Raw genomic sequence first — 16,198 nt, 5'->3', positions numbered from 1 at the left:
GAGTGTAGTGTAGAGGAGTGCAGGAGAAGTAAGTGGACTGGAATGGAGTGGAGTGGAGTGGAATGGAAAGAAGTAGAGTGGAGTTTAATATAGTGGAGTGAAAAGGAATGGAGTGGACTGGAATGGAGTAGATTGGAGTGGAATGGAGTGGAGTGAGAGTAATGGAGTGGAGAGTAATGGAGTGGAGAGGAGTGGAATGGAGTGGAGTCCAGTGGAGTGGAGTGGAATGGATTGGAGTGGAATAGAATGGAATAGAATAGACTGAAGTGGAGTGGAAGGAATGGAATGGAATGCCAGGGAATGGAATGGAATGGAATGGAATGCCATGGAATGGAATGGAATGGAGTTCAATGGACTGGAGTGGAATGGAATGGAAAGAAATGGCAGGGAATGGAATGGAATGGAGTGTAGGGCAGTGGAGTGGATTAGAATGGAGAGGAATGAAATGGAGTGGAAAGGAGTAGAAAGTAGAGGAGTGGAATAGAATGTAGTGGAGTGTAATAGAAAGCAGTGGGACGGAATGGAATGGAGTGGAGTGGAATGGAGGGCAGTGGAATGGAGTGGAGTGGAGTGTAATGGATTGGAGTGGAATGGATTGGAATGGAATAGAGTAGAATGAAATTGAGTGGAGAGGAATGGAGTGGAGTGGAATGGAAAGGAGTTAAGTGGAGTGGAATGGAGTGGAGTGGAATGGAGTGGAGTGCAGTGGAATGGTGTGGAATTGAAAGGAGTGGAGTAGAGTGCAATGGAATTTAATGGAGTGCAATGGAATAGAGTGGGGTGGATTGGAATGGTGTGGAATGGAATGGATTGGAATGGAATGGAATAGAGTGGAGTGCAGTGGAGTGGAGATGAGTGGAATATGGTCGAGGGGAGTGGAGTGGACCGGAGTGGAATGGAATGTAGTGGAATGGAGTGGAGTGAAGTGGAGTGGAATGGAATGGAAAGCAGTGGAATGGAATGGAAATCAGTGGAATGGAATGGAATGGAGTGGAATTGAGTGGAGTGGAATTAAATGGGTTAGAGTGGAATGGAATGAACAGGAATGTAATGGAATGTTGTGGAGTTGAATGAAGTGGAGTGGAATGGAGTGGAGTGTAATGGAATGGAATGGAGTGGAATGGAATGGATTGTTATGGAGTGGAGTGGAATGGAAAGGAATGGAATGGAATGGATTGGAGTGGACTGGAGTGGATTGGAGTAGAATGGAATGCAATGGAGTGGACTGGAGTAGATTGGAGAGGCATGGTGTGGAATGGAATAGAGTGGAATGGAATGGCCTGAGATGGAATGGAATGGAGTGGAGTGAAGTGGAGTGGAATGGAGTGGAATAGAGTGGAGGGGAATAGAATGGAGTGGAGTGGAGTGGAGTGGAATGGAGTGGAATAGAGTGGAGGGGAATAGAATGGAGTGGAGTGGAGTGGAAAGGAGTGGAGTGGAGTGGGCTGCTGTGGAATGGAGTGGAGTGGAGTGAAATGGAATAGAATGTAGTGGAATGGAATGGAGTGGATTGGATTGGAATAGAGTGGAATGGAATGGATTGGAATGGAATGGAATAGAGTGGTGTGTAGTGGAGTGGAGAGGAGTGGAATGGAGTTGAGTGGAGTGGACTGCAGTGGAATGGAATGGATTGGAATGGAGTGGATTGGAATGGATTGGAATCAAATGGAAAGGAGTGGAGTGGAGGGGAATGGAGTGGAGTGGAGTGGAATGGATTGGAATGGAATGGAGTTGAATGGATTGGAATGGAGTTGAGTGGAATAGAATGCAGTGGAATGGAATGGAATGGAATGGAAGGGAGTGGAATGGAGTGGAGTGGAATGGAATGCAGTGGAATGGAATTGAATGGAGTGGCATCGAGTGGAATGGAGTGTAGTGGTTTGGAATGTAATGGAGTTGATTGGAATGCAATGGAATTGACAGGAGTGAAATGGAGTGGAATGGGGTGGAGTGGAGTTGAGTGGATTGGAATGGAATGGAATGCAGTGAGATGGAATGGAATGGATTGGGATCGAATGGAGTGGAGGGGCATGGAGTAGAATGGTGTGTATTGGAATGGAGTGGAGTGGAGGTAGACGCAAAGGAATGGATTGGATTGGAATTGACTGGAGTGGAATGAAGCAGAGTGGAATGGAGTGTAGTGGTATGGAGTGGAGTGCAGTGGAATGGAGTGGAGTGGAGTGGAATGGAATGGAGTGGATTGGGGTTGAAAGGAGTGGAGTGGAGTTGAATGTAATGGAGTGGAGTGGAATGGAGTGGATTGGAGTGGAATGGGTTTTAGTGGAGTGGAATGGAGTGGAGTGGAATGGAGTGCAGTAGAAAGAAGTGGAGTGGAATGGAGTGGAATGGAAAGTAGTAGAGTGGAGTTGAATGGAGTGGAGTGGAGTAAAATGGAATGGAGTAGATATGAGTGGAATGGAGTGGAGTGGGAGGAATGGAGTGGACAGGAGTGGAATGGAGTGGAGTCGAATGGAGTGTAGCTGAATGGAGTGGAGTTATTGGAGCAGAATGGATTGGAGTGGAGTGGAATGGAATGGAAAGGAATGCAGTGGAATGGAAAGGAAAGGAATAGAAAGGAATGGAGTGGTGTGGAATGGAGTAGAATTGAATGGAGTGGAGTGGAATGCAGTAGAGTGGAGACGACTGGAATTGAATGGAGTTTAATGGAGTGGAATGGAGTGGAGCGAAATGGAATAGAGTTGAGTGGAATGTAATGTCCTGGAGTGGAATGGAGTGGAGTTGAATGGAGTGGAATGAAATGAAATGGAGTTGAATGGAATTGAATGGAATGGAGTGGAGTGGAGTGGAGTGGAGAGTAGTGGAGTGTTGTGGAGTGGGGTTAAATAGAATGGAGTGGAACAGAGTGGAATGGAGTGGAGGGGAATGGAATGGATTAGTGTGGGCTGGAATGGACTAGAAAGGAATGGAATTTAATGGAATGGAGTGGAGTGTAGTGGAGTGGAGAGTAGTGGAGTGTTGTGGAGTGGGGTTAAATAGAAGGGAGTGGAATAGAGTGGAAAGGAGTGGAGGGGAATGGAATTTATTAGAGTGGGCTGGAATGGACTAGAAAGGAATGGAATGGAATGGAATGGATTTGAATGGATTGAAATGGAATGGAATGGAATGGAATGGAACGGAACGGAGTAGAGTTGAATGGAGTGGAGTGTAATGAAATTGAGTGGAGTGGAATGGAGTGGAGGGGAATGGGATTTATTAGAGTGGGCTGGAATGGACTAGAAAGGAATGGAATGGAATGGAATGGATTTGAATGGATTGAAATGGAATTGAATGGAATGGAATGGAATGGAACAGAACGGAGTAGAGTTGAATGGAGTGGAGTGTAATGAAATTGAGTGGAGTGGAATGGAGTGGAGTGGAATGGAGGGGATTGGAGTGGTTTGGAGTGGAGTGGAGTGGAATGGAGTGGAGAGGAGTGTAAAGGAGTGGATTGGAGTGGAGTTGAGTGGAGTGGAGTGGAATGGAGTGTCATGGAGTGGAGTGGATTGGAGTGGATTGGAGTGAAGTGGAATGGAGTAGAGAGGACTGTAATGGAGTGGAATGGAGTGGAGAGGAGTGTAATGGAGTGGTATGGAACGCAATAAAGTGGAAAGGATTGGAGTGGAATGGAATGGAATGGAGTGGAATCACATGGAATGGAAGGGAATGGAGTGGAATGGAATGGAATGCAGTGGTGTGTAATAGTGGAATTGAGTGGAGAGTAGTGGAAAGCAATGGAGTGGAGTGGAGAGGAGTGGAGTGGAATATAACATAATTGAGTAGAAAGGAGTGGAATGGAGTGGAGTCGAATGGAATGGATTGGAGTGGAATGGAATGGAATGGAGTGGAATCAAATGGAATGGAAGGGAATGGAGTGGAATGGAATGGAATGCAGTGGTGTGTAATAGTGGAATTGAGTGGAGAGTAGTGGAAAGCAATGGAGTGGAGTGGAGAGGAGTGGAGAGGAATATAACATAATTGAGTAGAAAGGAGTGGAATGGAGTGGAGTGGAATGGAATGGAGTGGAATGGAATGGAATGGAGTGCAATGGAGTGGAATGGAATGGAATGGAGTGCAATGGAGTGGAATGGAGTGGAATGGAGTGGAGTGGAGTGGAATATAATATAATGCAGTGGAAAGGAGTGGAATGGAGTGGAGTGGAATGGAATGGAATGGAATGCAGTGGAATGGAGTGTAATGGAGTGGAATGGAATGGAGTGGAATGGAATGGAATGGAGTGGACAGGAGTGGAATGGTGTGGTGTGGAGTGGAACTGAATCGAGTGGAATGGAGTGTAATTGAGTGGAGTGGAATGGAATGGAGTAGTGTGGAATGGAATGGACAGGAATGGAATGGAATGGAATGGAATGTCGTGGAGTTGAATGGAGTGGAGTGGAATGGAGTGGCATGGGGTAAAGTTTAATGGTATGGAATGGAATGGAATGCAGTGGAATGGAATGGAATGGAATCGAATGGAATCGAATGGAATGGAGTGGAGTGGATTGGAGTGGAGTGGAGTGGAGCGGAATGCAATGGAGTGGAGTAGAGTGCATTGGAGTGGCATGGAGTGGAATGGAAAGGAGTTGAGAGGAATGGAGTGGAATGGAATAGAGTGGAATGGCATGGAATGGCCTGGGTTGAAATAGATTGGAGTGGAGAGGAGTGGAATGGAGTGGAATGGAGTGGATTGGAGTGGAGTGGAGTGGAGTGGTGTGGAATGGAGTGGAGTGGAGTGGAGTGAAATGGAATTGAATGGAGTGGAATGGAATGGAGTGGAGTGTATTGGAATAGAGTGGAATGGAATGGATTGAAATGGAATGGAATGGAGTGGTGTGTGTTGGAGTGGCGAGGAGTGGAATGGAGTTGAGTGGAGTGGAGTTGACTGGAGTGGAATGGAATGGAGTGGAATAGAATGGAATGGAATAATTTGGAGTGGAGTGGAATGGAATGAAGTGGAGTGGAACGGAATGGAGCGGAATGGAAGGGAATGTAATGGAATTTTGTCTAGTGGATTGGAATAGAATTGAATGGAATGGAATGGAATGGAGTGGAATGAAATGGAATGCCATGGAATACAATGGAGTGGAATGAAGTGGCGTGGAATGGAATGGAAAGCAATGGCATGGAATAGAATGGAATGGAATGGACGGCAGTGGAGTGGAGTGGAATGAAAGGAGTGGAATGGATTGGTAAAAAGGGTAGTGGAATAGAATGTAGTGGAGTGCAATGGAATGCAGTGGAACGTAAAGGAATGGAATGGAATTGGGTGGAATGGATTGTAGTGAAATGGAGTGCAGTGGAGTGGAATGGAATGGAGTGAAAGGGAGTGGAGTGGAATGGAATGGAGGGGAATGGAGTGGAATGGAGTGGAATGGAGTGGAGTGGAATGGAATGGAATGGTGTGGAATGGAATGGAATGGAATGGAATTGAATGGAGTGGAATGGAATGCAGTGGTGTGTAATGGAGTGGAATTGAGTGGAGTGTAGTGGAATGGAATGGAGTGGAGTGGAGTGGAATGGAATATATTGGAGTGGGAAGGAGTGGAATGGATTGCAGTGGAATTGAATGGAGTGGAATGGAATGGAATGGAGTGGAATAGAGTGTAATGGAGGGGAGTGGAATGGAATGGAATGGAATGGAGTGGTGTGGTGTGGATTGGAACTGAATCGAGTGGAATGGAGTGTAATTGAGTGTAGTGGAATGGAATGGAGTAGTGTGGAATGGAGTGGACAGTAATGGAATGGAATGGAATGTCGTGGAGTTGAATGGAGTGGAGTGGAATGGAGTGGCATGGGGTGAAAAGTAATGGTATGGAATGGAGTGGAATGGAATGTAATGGAATGGAGTGGAATGGAATGGAATGGAATGGAGTGGAATGGAATCAAATGGAATGGAGTGGAGTGGAGTGGAGCGGAATGCAATGGAATGGAGTAGAGTGGATTGGAGTGGCGTGGAGTGGAATGCAATGGAGTCGAGAGGAATGGAGTGGAATGGAATAGAGTGGAATAGAATGGAATGGCCTGGGTTGGAATGGATTGGAGTGGAGCGCAGTGGAGTGGAATGGAGTAGAGTGGAGTGTATTGGAGTGGAGAGGGATGGAATGGAGTGGAGTGGAGTGGTGTGGAATGGAGTGGAGTGGAGTGGAGTGGTGTGGAATGGAGTGGAGTGGAGTGAAATGGAATTGAATGGAGTGGAATGGAATGGAGTGGAGTGTATTGGAATAGAATGGAATGGATTGGAATGGAATGGAATGGATTGGAATGGAATGGAATGGAGTGGTGTGTATTGGAGTGTAGAGTAGTGGAATGGAGTGGAGTGGAGTGGACTGGAGTGGAACGGAATGTAGTGGAATTGATTGTAATGGAGTAGAATGGAATGGATTGGAATGGAATGGAATGCAGTGGAATGCAGTGGAGTGGAGTGGAATGGAGTGGAGTGGAGTGGAGTGGAGTGGAGTGGAATGGAGTGGAATGGAATGGAGTGGAATGGAATGGAGTGGAATGGAGTGGACTGGAATGGAATGGAGTGGAATGGAGTGGAGTGGAGTGGATTGGAGTTGAGACGAGTGGAGTGGAATGGAATGGAATGGAATAGAATGGAATGTAATGGGATATAATGGTGAAATGAAATGTGAGCTGAGATTGTGCCACTGCACTCCGTCCTGGGTGACAGAGTGAGATCCTGTCTAAGGAAAGGAATTGAAGGGATTAGAGTGGAATGGAATGGAATGGAATGAAAATGAATGGAATGGAATGGAGTGTAGTGGTTTGGAGAGGAGTGGATTGGAGTGGAATGAAGAGAAATGGAATGTAATGTAATGGAAAGGAATGCAGTGGAGTAGAGTGGAGTAGAGTGGTTTGGAATAGAATGAAATGGAATTGAATTTAACGAAATGGAATGGAATGGAATTGAATGGAATGGAATGGAGTGGAATGGAAGGAAACGGTCAAATGAAATGTGGGCTGAGATTGTGCCACTGCACTCCAGCCTGGGTGATGGAGTGAGATCCTGACGAAATAAAATGGAATGGAATGGATTGGAAAGAAATGGAATGGAATGGAATGGAATGGAATGGAATGGAATGGAATGGAATGGAATGGAGTGGAATGGAATGGAGTGGAATGGAATGGAATGGAATGGAGTGGAATGGAGTGGAATGGAATGGAATGGAATGGAATGGAGTGGAATGGAATGGAATGGAATGTAGTGGAGTGGAGTGAAGTGGAGTGCAGAATTCCTCAATAAAATACTATCAAACCGAATCCAGCAGCAAATCAAAAAGCTTATCCACCATGATCAAATCTGCTGCATCCCTGGGATGCAAGGCTGGCTCAACATACACAAATCAATAAATATAATCCATCATATAAACAGAACCAACGACAAAAAATATATGATTATCTCAATAGATGCAGAAAAGGCCTTTGACAATATTCAACAACTTTCATGCTAAAAACTCTCAATAAATTAGATATTGATGGGACGTATCTCAAAATAATAAGAGCTATTTATGACAAACCCACAGCCAATATCATACTTAATGGGCAAAACCTGGAAGCATTCCCTTTGAAAATCTCAGTTACGTTTCTTTTGGATATGTGTGTGAGGAAAGGGTACCTACAAACTACCCTTTTAGTTAAATGCCAAATACAATAAATATTAATACCTACAGTCCTCATGTTGTACATTATATCCCTCAACGTGTTAATTCTACATATCTACAACTTTGCATCCTTTGAATTCTGTATCTCCATTTTCTCTTATCACCCCCAGCCCCTGGTAACCACTGTTTTATACTCTATCTCTGTGTATTTAAGTTTTTGTTGTTTTTGTCCTGAGAAGTTTGTTGGGACTTTCAGCTAGGAGATAATATGTTGTGAGTCTTGGGTATCTCAAATGATAGCAGGTAAGAAGTTTTACTTGTCTGGAGAGCAGCGTGCCAGTGCATAATTTTATGCAGAAGAGGGAATAAAGAGAATTCTCTACAATTTGAATCAGAAATATGGCTCATATTTTTATGTACGACAATCTCTAAGGCTTCTTGGAAAGGAACTAGCTGCCTGATTTTTTTTTCATTTGAATCCACTAATACATGAAGAGGATGATTCTCCCATACCAATCACGAGAATGATATCTGTAGAATCAAAAGTTGAAATCCTATTATCCTAGAACTTTTTTCAGAAAAGTTGAACATGTATTGAAATGTCATGCTGGTCATATATTTTATAGCAATGAGGAATTTACTTATTATATACTTTAGCTTTTTAGCGATTTCCCTGCCACCAGAAATGTTTCTTTTGAATCCAATATGGTCCTCAGGGTTTAAGAATGTTAAGGAATGTATAGGGGTTTCTTTTTTCTTCTTCTTTTTTTTTTTTTGTCAAGCTATTGTATATTTCTACTTTACCTGTTTGGGTATGTAGTTACTATTTGTTTGGACTCTCATACCAGAAAAAAAAATCATAGTGAATTTTACATGTACGGAGTCTACATTAATCTGTACAAACTGACAAGTTTAGAATATCAAAGTCAACACTGTAAAAAATAAAGTGATATTTTGTCTGGTCTATCTCCTTGCAAATAAAACAACAATAAATTCTGTATTATTATGAAATATAAGAGCTTGAAAATTTTTCAAGTGCCTTGTATAGAATGGCCTTCGAATTCAAGGTATAAACTACAACAAAACACTTTCGAGATCTAGTTTGATTGAAGAGTGCATTCTTACTCATTTATATATTCTCTGCAATTTCTGATTCAAGATATTTCACAATTCTAAAGGAAAGCCAAAATAGGATAATAATTACAAAACAAAATAAAAAGTAATTGAGGAAGATAACTGAGCAACTTATTCTTGACAACTAGCTTTTTAACACACAGAAAAGTGCATTAAAAATACTGCCTAGTGGTTTAAGGTAGGCTGAGATCTGACTGTATCCCCTAAGTGAGTGTAATAAAGAAAAAATTACCTTTGAGGGAGCACAGTGGTTAAATTTAAAAAATTTATTGTTTAACCTCAGGAAGACTTTCAGTAACTTTTTAGAAAATGTATACATTTAATGGAAGACATGCTATGCTTCTTGTAAGAATTTGTTCCAAGTCACTGTGTATAATTAATGGCTTGTCTACATATTTTTTCAATAAAACTGTTCATGCAGAACTTTAAGTATGCACTTTCAGTACCAGAATGAATGCATCTTTGTGAAGATACCATTTATGTACCATAACATCCAAAGCATAATGAGGAGATTTTGATACACTGAAGATTTAGAACTGAGTTGGAAAACAAAACTTCAACATACTGTCTTGTCAGCACAAAGCAAATAAATTCATCACTGTAAGTTGAGATTTAAATTCACAAACTTATAAGCAATAAAATCAAAGTAATTTTATTATAAGTGTTTTGACACCAGATTATATGGGGTAAATAATTTACTTTCTAATCAAGCCATTGATATATATAAACCTGAAATAGAGAGTTTTGCCTTTTAATTAGATACATTGTTAAACAAAGAATGGTTGAAGCAGCAGTTGAGAATTATCTTTTTCTCTTTTTGCTGTTCTTACAAGGACAGTTTCTAGAATTGTTTTCAAAACAATAGAACAGAAAATTTCACTTACTCAATTTAACTTTTGTTAAAGTACTTTGCCAAAATTAGCAAACTATGAAAGGAAAGTTTGCCTTTTCAATATATATGTAAGTGGCAAGTAAAAGTTGTTCTTAAATCACGTGATCTCATAGAAATAACATGGGATAAAAAGAGTTCTGAAGGTGTTCAGGAAATGCCAGTCCTAAATGGATTGCTTTGGTGTACTGATTACATCGAACTGAAAATATTTGAAAAACAACACATGCGGGACATGCTTTCGCTGCACTCCCTTTACGTTCCTCAAGAGAGATCCTCCAAAAGGAACTTTCAATACCAGAATGAATGTATTTTTGTAAAGATACCATTTATCTACCATAACATCCAAAGCATGATGAGGAGATTTTTATATACTGCAGATTTAGAACTGAATTGGAAAACAAAGCTTCAAGATACTGTCTTGTCAGCACAAAGACATTCATCTCCTTCCTAGGAGTTTCATCAGCCAGGGAAAATTGACTCCTCATATCACAGGAGACAAGACTAAGGGTCCATACCACACCAAGACAGACTGCCACAAACTATCATCTATTGTCCTAAGGGTCTGGTCATCTTTCCCAAAAGTCATATGCTCCCCCCTAAGTTTCCTACATTCTTCTTCCTGCCTTCCCTATAAGCTCCCAAATCTCACTGGGGTTTTTTCTTGCTGGTGTTTTGTTTGTTTGTTTTTTGTTTTGTTTTTGATTCCACTTTTCTTTCCTGTGATTCCCCCATGCGTGTAATAAATGTCTATACCTTTTCTTCTTTTGACATGCCTGTTATCCATTTATTTCATAGACTCAGTTATCATACCTTCACAGGGTAGAGGGAAAGTTCTCCAAGTCCTACAGTTCCAAAAGAAAATAGCTAGTAACTGCAAATTCAAAAGTCCTATAAACTTAGAGACAAAGTTAACTTCTTATACGATATGTTCAGAAAGAAGAGGTGTGTTGCACACCAAGGGATATTTCCCTGGTCTTAGCTCCTAAGTTTCTCAGAGAAGAAGCAGTTACTACTACAGAAGTTAAACACCTGACTCCCAAATTATAAAAGCCTAAGTGTTGATTTTAAATCATTAATTGTCACCTGTGAATCATAAAGTCTGAACTCTTTAAATTGCAAACACACATATAAAAGGGATTCTTATACAAGGATCCATGAGTGGAACTGCAAAGTTTTGTCAAAATCTGTATATATGTTTTCTTTCTAAGGATCATAGATTTCAATATATGTTAAAAGATATCTGGAGCTAGTAAAGATTAATAACCATTTTCAGTTTCGTGCTGAAATTGGCAAATCATGGCTTTTCTCCCTCCAACACACCCCCTCCCGCCCCAGCACACCACTGGTTAATCTTTATTTTCAGGACAGAAAAAGATGTTTCATACTAATAAAGGTAAATTATACACTTGTTTGTTTTATACTTTTCCACCTCTTAAGCTTCATCGTGTTTTAATAATATATAATTGAATACATTAACATTTAGATGTTAGTAAACTAATAACAAATGTTCATTATTTCTCTTGAGTAGAGGAATACAAATTTTGCACCCATTGTTGTATAGAATGATTTTAAAATGTCATTCAATCCCTTAGAAGTTTAAGATTTTTTTTCAAGAATTTATATATATAATTTTTACTTAGAAACAGATAGCTCACAAAAAGTATGGGTTTTTTTTTCTATTATAACTAAACTATTCCACTCACCAAGATGCTGAGTCATCCTACTTTCTGGTATTTTGAAATGAAAACAAAACACAAGAATGTGATGATGAAGCAAGTGAAAATTAAAAGGGTACAGACTTTAGAAGTATCATAAGCTAAAAATAAAGTGAAACAAATCTGTAAAGGAACCAAAAGCCCAGGCAGATATAATACAGTAAATTATGAGAAGCTAAAAAAATGAGGGGGTGACAAACAATAAAGTGAGAGTCTCTGATAAAGCCAAAACTATTTGAATGGCAGTCAACAAAACAGAAGAAAAAAATGACACTCATAACAAGGCAGAACTATGGAAATGCATCCCTGGGGGTAAGATAATAGAGTTGTGAATTAGTGGAGGCGAATCACCAATACTGGCCAACTAAAGCCCGCTAACATAATTCAAAGGATGGAGAAATTCTGTAGCTGAAGATAAAAAGTCTGAAATATATTATGGTATAGTCAAATGAGTGTCATTTCTAATATACACACTTATTTTTCAAGAGTTGATAATATGAAGTAAAAATTTAGTATGCAAAGTTCAAATTTTCCACTTGTTGAGTAATTCATTTTTATTAAATATTTTCCAACAATTAAACTAAAGTGGTACCAGAACAGAGTAGACATTCTGAGCTTTCACTTTACAAAAGCTACACATAAATATACATACTTTTTAAGGGTATAAACAAAGTCAGAGCCTCTGTGATATTTCAATAAACAATTGGAGAAAAATTTTATTTAAGAATAGATTATATACATATTGACCTCTTTGAGATCCTTATTTTTTTCTTGTTTGTGTGTGTGTGGACATATGTTTTCATTTCTTTTTTTAAATTATTATTATTATACTTTAAGTTTTAGGGTACATGTGCAGAACGTGCAGGTTTGTTACATACATATACATGTGCCATGCTGTTGTGCTGCACCCATTAACTCGTCATTTAACATTAGGTATATCTTCTAATGCTATCCCTCCCCCCTCTCCCCACCCCACAACAGTCCCCAGTGTGTGATGTTCCCCTTCCTGTGTCCATGTGTTCTCATTGTTCAATTCCCACCTATGAGTGAGAACATGTGCTGTTTGGTTTTTTGTCCTTGTGATAGTTTGCTGAGAATGATGGTTTCCAGCTTCATCCATGTCCCTACAAAGGACATGAACTCATCGTTTTTTATGGCTGCATAGTATTCCATGGTGTATATGTGCCACATTTTCTTAGTCCAGTCTATCATTGTTGGACATTTGGGTTGGTTCCAAGTCTTTGCTACTGTGAATAGTGGCACAATAAACATACGTGTGCATGTGTCTTTAGAGCAGCATGATTTATAATCCTTTGGGTATATACCCAGTAATGGAATGGCTGGGTCAAATGGTATTTATAGTTCTAGATCCCTGAGGAATCGCCACACCGACTTCCACAATGTTTGAACTAGTTTACAGTCCCATCAACAGTGTAAAAGTGTTCCTATTTCTCCACATCCTCTCCAGCACCTGTTGTTTCCTGACTTTTTAATGATCGCCATTCTAACTGGTGTGAGATGGTATCTCATTGTGGTTTTGGTTTGCATTTCTCTGATGGCCAGTGATGGTGAGCAGTTTTTCATGTGTTTTTTGGCTGCATAAATGTCTTCTTTTGAGAAGTGTCTGTTCATATCCTTTGCCCACTTTTTGATGGGGTTGCTTTTTTCTTGTAAATTTGTTGGAGTTTATTGTAGATTCTGGATATTTGCCCTTTGTCAGATGAGTAGATTGCAAAACTTTTCTCCCATTCTGTAGGTTGCCCGTTCACTCTGATGGTGCTTTCTTTTGCTGTGCACAAGCTCTTTAGTTTAATTAGATCCCATTTATCAATTTTGTCTTTTGTTGCCATTGCTTTTGGTGTTTTAGACATGAAGTCCCTGCCCATGCCTATGTCCCGAATGGTATTGCCTAGTTTTTTTCTAGGGTTTTTTATGATTTTAGGCCTAACATGTAAGTCTTTAATCCATCTTGAATTAATTTTTGTATAAAGTGTAAGGAAGGGATCCAGTTTCAGCTTTCTACATATGGCTAGCCAGTTTTCCCAGAACCATTTATTAAATAGGGAATCCTTTCCCTAGTTCTTGTTTTTGTCAGGTTTGTCAAAGATCAGATAGTTGTAGACACGTGGCATTATTTCTGAGGGCTCTGTTCTGTTCCATTGGCCTCTATCTCTCTTTTGGTACAAGTACCATGCTGTTTTGGTCACTGTAGCCTTGTAGTATAGTTTGAAGTCAGGCAGCGTGGTTCCTCCAGCTTTGTTCTTTTGGCTTAGGATTGACTTGGCAATGCAGGCTCTTTTTTCATTCCATATGAAGTTTAAAGTAGTTTTTTTCCAATTCTGTGAAGAAAGTCATTGGTAGCTTGATGGGGATGGCATTGAATCTATAAATTACCTTGGGCAGTATGGCCATTTTCACAATATTGATTCTTGCTACCCATGAGCATGGAAGGTTCTTACATTTGTTTGTATCTTATTTCATTGAGCAGTGGTTTGTAGTTCTCCTTGAAGAGGTCTTTCACATCCCTTGTAAGTTGGATTTCTAGGTATTTTATTCTCTTTGAAGCAATTGAGATCCTTATTGTGAGAGTCAGTTCAGAATCTGGGGTTTTGTTTTGTGTTGTTTTGTTTTGTTTTGTTTTGTTCTGAGATGGAGTCTCTCTCTGTTACCTGGCTGGAGTACAGTGGCACAGTCGCGGCTCATGCAACCTCTGCCTCCCAGGTCCAAGTGATTCTCCTGCCTCAGCCTCCCAAGTAGCTGGGACTACAGGCACGTGCCACAATGCCCAGCTAACTTTTGTATTTTTTTTATTAGAGATGGGGTTTTGCCATGTTGGCCAGGATGGTCCCGATCTGTTGACCTTGTGATTTGCCTGCCTCAGCCTCTCAAAGTGCTGGGATCACAGACGTGAGCCACTGTGCCCAGCCCAGAATCTGGGTTTTAACCAGATTTGCCATTATAAAATGAAATGAAATGAAAACCACCTGTCAATATCTGTAGCAGTGTTATTGTTGGGGAGCATGCACGTTTGTTTGAGCTTATTTATACATACAGAGCTGTTTAGCTTAATATTTAAATTGAAAATTTTTAGTATTTTTAGAATGTTTTAGATACTTTGATGAATAAATTTTGTGTTAACAAACTACTATTAAAAAAATTATACGTTATATATTTCTGAACACATTGGCAGATGTAAATGACCAAGTTATATTCACACAATCAGTTTTTCTTGCACAGAATTGACATTTTGTCAAAAAGTTAAAATCTTTGAAGTGTATTTTCTGTCCTCATCTTTCCCCTTTTGAGCATTTTTCCCCCTGGGTTGGTTATAAAATGTTCCCTAACTTCAGGCATCTGATTAAATTTTGGGTTTTCTCCCTTCCTACCAACTCATATGGATTGGTAATGATCTGATAGAAGACAATTGCCAAAAATCAATCAAATATATTTTAAATTAAACTTCTCCAAGATAATATTCATTTTAATCCTTCTTTAATTGCTGAGTGAGGAATAATTGTTCACTGACCCTTAAAATCCTAAAACTTAATCAGCTCACTGGAGTGGATGAATGTATATTTGTCCAGATGAGAATGCTTAAGGTCTACTTCAAGGAGTTCATAATAGTAAACATGTCCTTTTCTTCCATCAGAAGCTTCATCCTGGATCTTTTCATCCTTATTTATCTACTAGCTCTCCTTCTCCAAATACACTGACTTGGAACCCCAGTTTCAGTGGTGGACTGCATGGATTTGATTCTAAGCTATGCTATAATGAGAAAGTAGCTGTAACCCTATTCTCATTTTCTTCACATGTAATATAGAAATCATCATCAGACAATATACAGATAGGGGCAAGTTATTTCACAGATAATAATAGGTGAAAATGGAGAGTATGTGGGTGTAGACATGGCAAAGTGAGTTTTAATGGTTTCAGGAGTCTGTGGAAGTTGTCTTTGGATGATTCAATGTTCTCAGGGAAGCACAACCAAAAAGACATTGAAGATTTCTGGGGAAGTGTTAGGGATTAGAGACAGAATAAGATACAAAATTAGGTAAATTAGAGAGTGAATAGATTGGAGCATATGTAGTATGATTGATTGATAGGCAGCACTGAGATTCTCATTTTCAAGTGGGATATTTTTCAATTTGATCCATGTAGCTAGTTGCTCAAATATATGTGGGGATTTGGTGGAAATTTGGATCTAACCAGGGTTATTTTCCTGGTTAGGTTCAGCAAAGTGAAAGAGAAACAAGGAAGTTGAAGTTTCCTGGGAATGGTTGGCCATGGAATTTAGGCAGGAGAACAGGAAATAGAGTACATCAAGTTGGTAAGGGTCATTGTGAATATGATAAAATAATAGTTTGGAGGTCTCAGAGAGATTGAAAAATTTTATGTCAGCGTATGAAAGGGAATGATTAAAGGAGGAGCTCAGAGAATGGGATGAATGAAATTATGACTACAGAGAAGTTGCTATTATAAGTAACGATGATGCTTCACTCACTCCGTCTGGAAGTGTGGTCCCTGTGCTAGCAACATCAGCATCACCTGGGAACTTACTAGAACTGCACATTCTCAGGTTACCCCCCCAGATCTACCAAATCTGAAATTCCAATAGCAGGCCTCAGCAATCTCTTATTGTAACACAACTGTAGGCAATTTTGAGGCACACAGTAGTTAGCACAACTGGTCTAGGGTATGTCCTATTTGGTCTTCCTCCTCAGTTCACAGTACAGAGCTCCTAAAACTTGAAATTTCCTGATAGAGATGAGAGGACCATCCTTTACTAGTCATAAGTCCCTCTTAGCCATACCTGAGTTTATGCTATTGACATGACATGAGTGGTGGCTGGAGACCTG

General features: G+C 40.2%; 1 long non-coding RNA gene across 1 annotated transcript in view; it reads left to right on the top strand.

Annotated features, from left to right (window-relative positions):
- LOC134808665 (uncharacterized) overlaps positions 1-9,335 on the top strand; it is a 164,090-nt gene extending 154,755 nt beyond the window's left edge. The window contains exon 3 of the long non-coding RNA XR_010152092.1: positions 9,157-9,335. This is a non-coding gene — a long non-coding RNA (uncharacterized LOC134808665). The remainder of the gene's footprint in view (positions 1-9,156) is intronic.
- Positions 9,336-16,198: the final 6,863 nt, after the last annotated feature.

Source organism: Pan troglodytes, chromosome 17 (assembly GCF_028858775.2).
Source record: "Pan troglodytes isolate AG18354 chromosome 17, NHGRI_mPanTro3-v2.0_pri, whole genome shotgun sequence".
Lineage (NCBI taxonomy): Eukaryota > Metazoa > Chordata > Mammalia > Primates > Hominidae > Pan > Pan troglodytes.
This window is presented reverse-complemented; position numbering and strand designations above follow the sequence as displayed.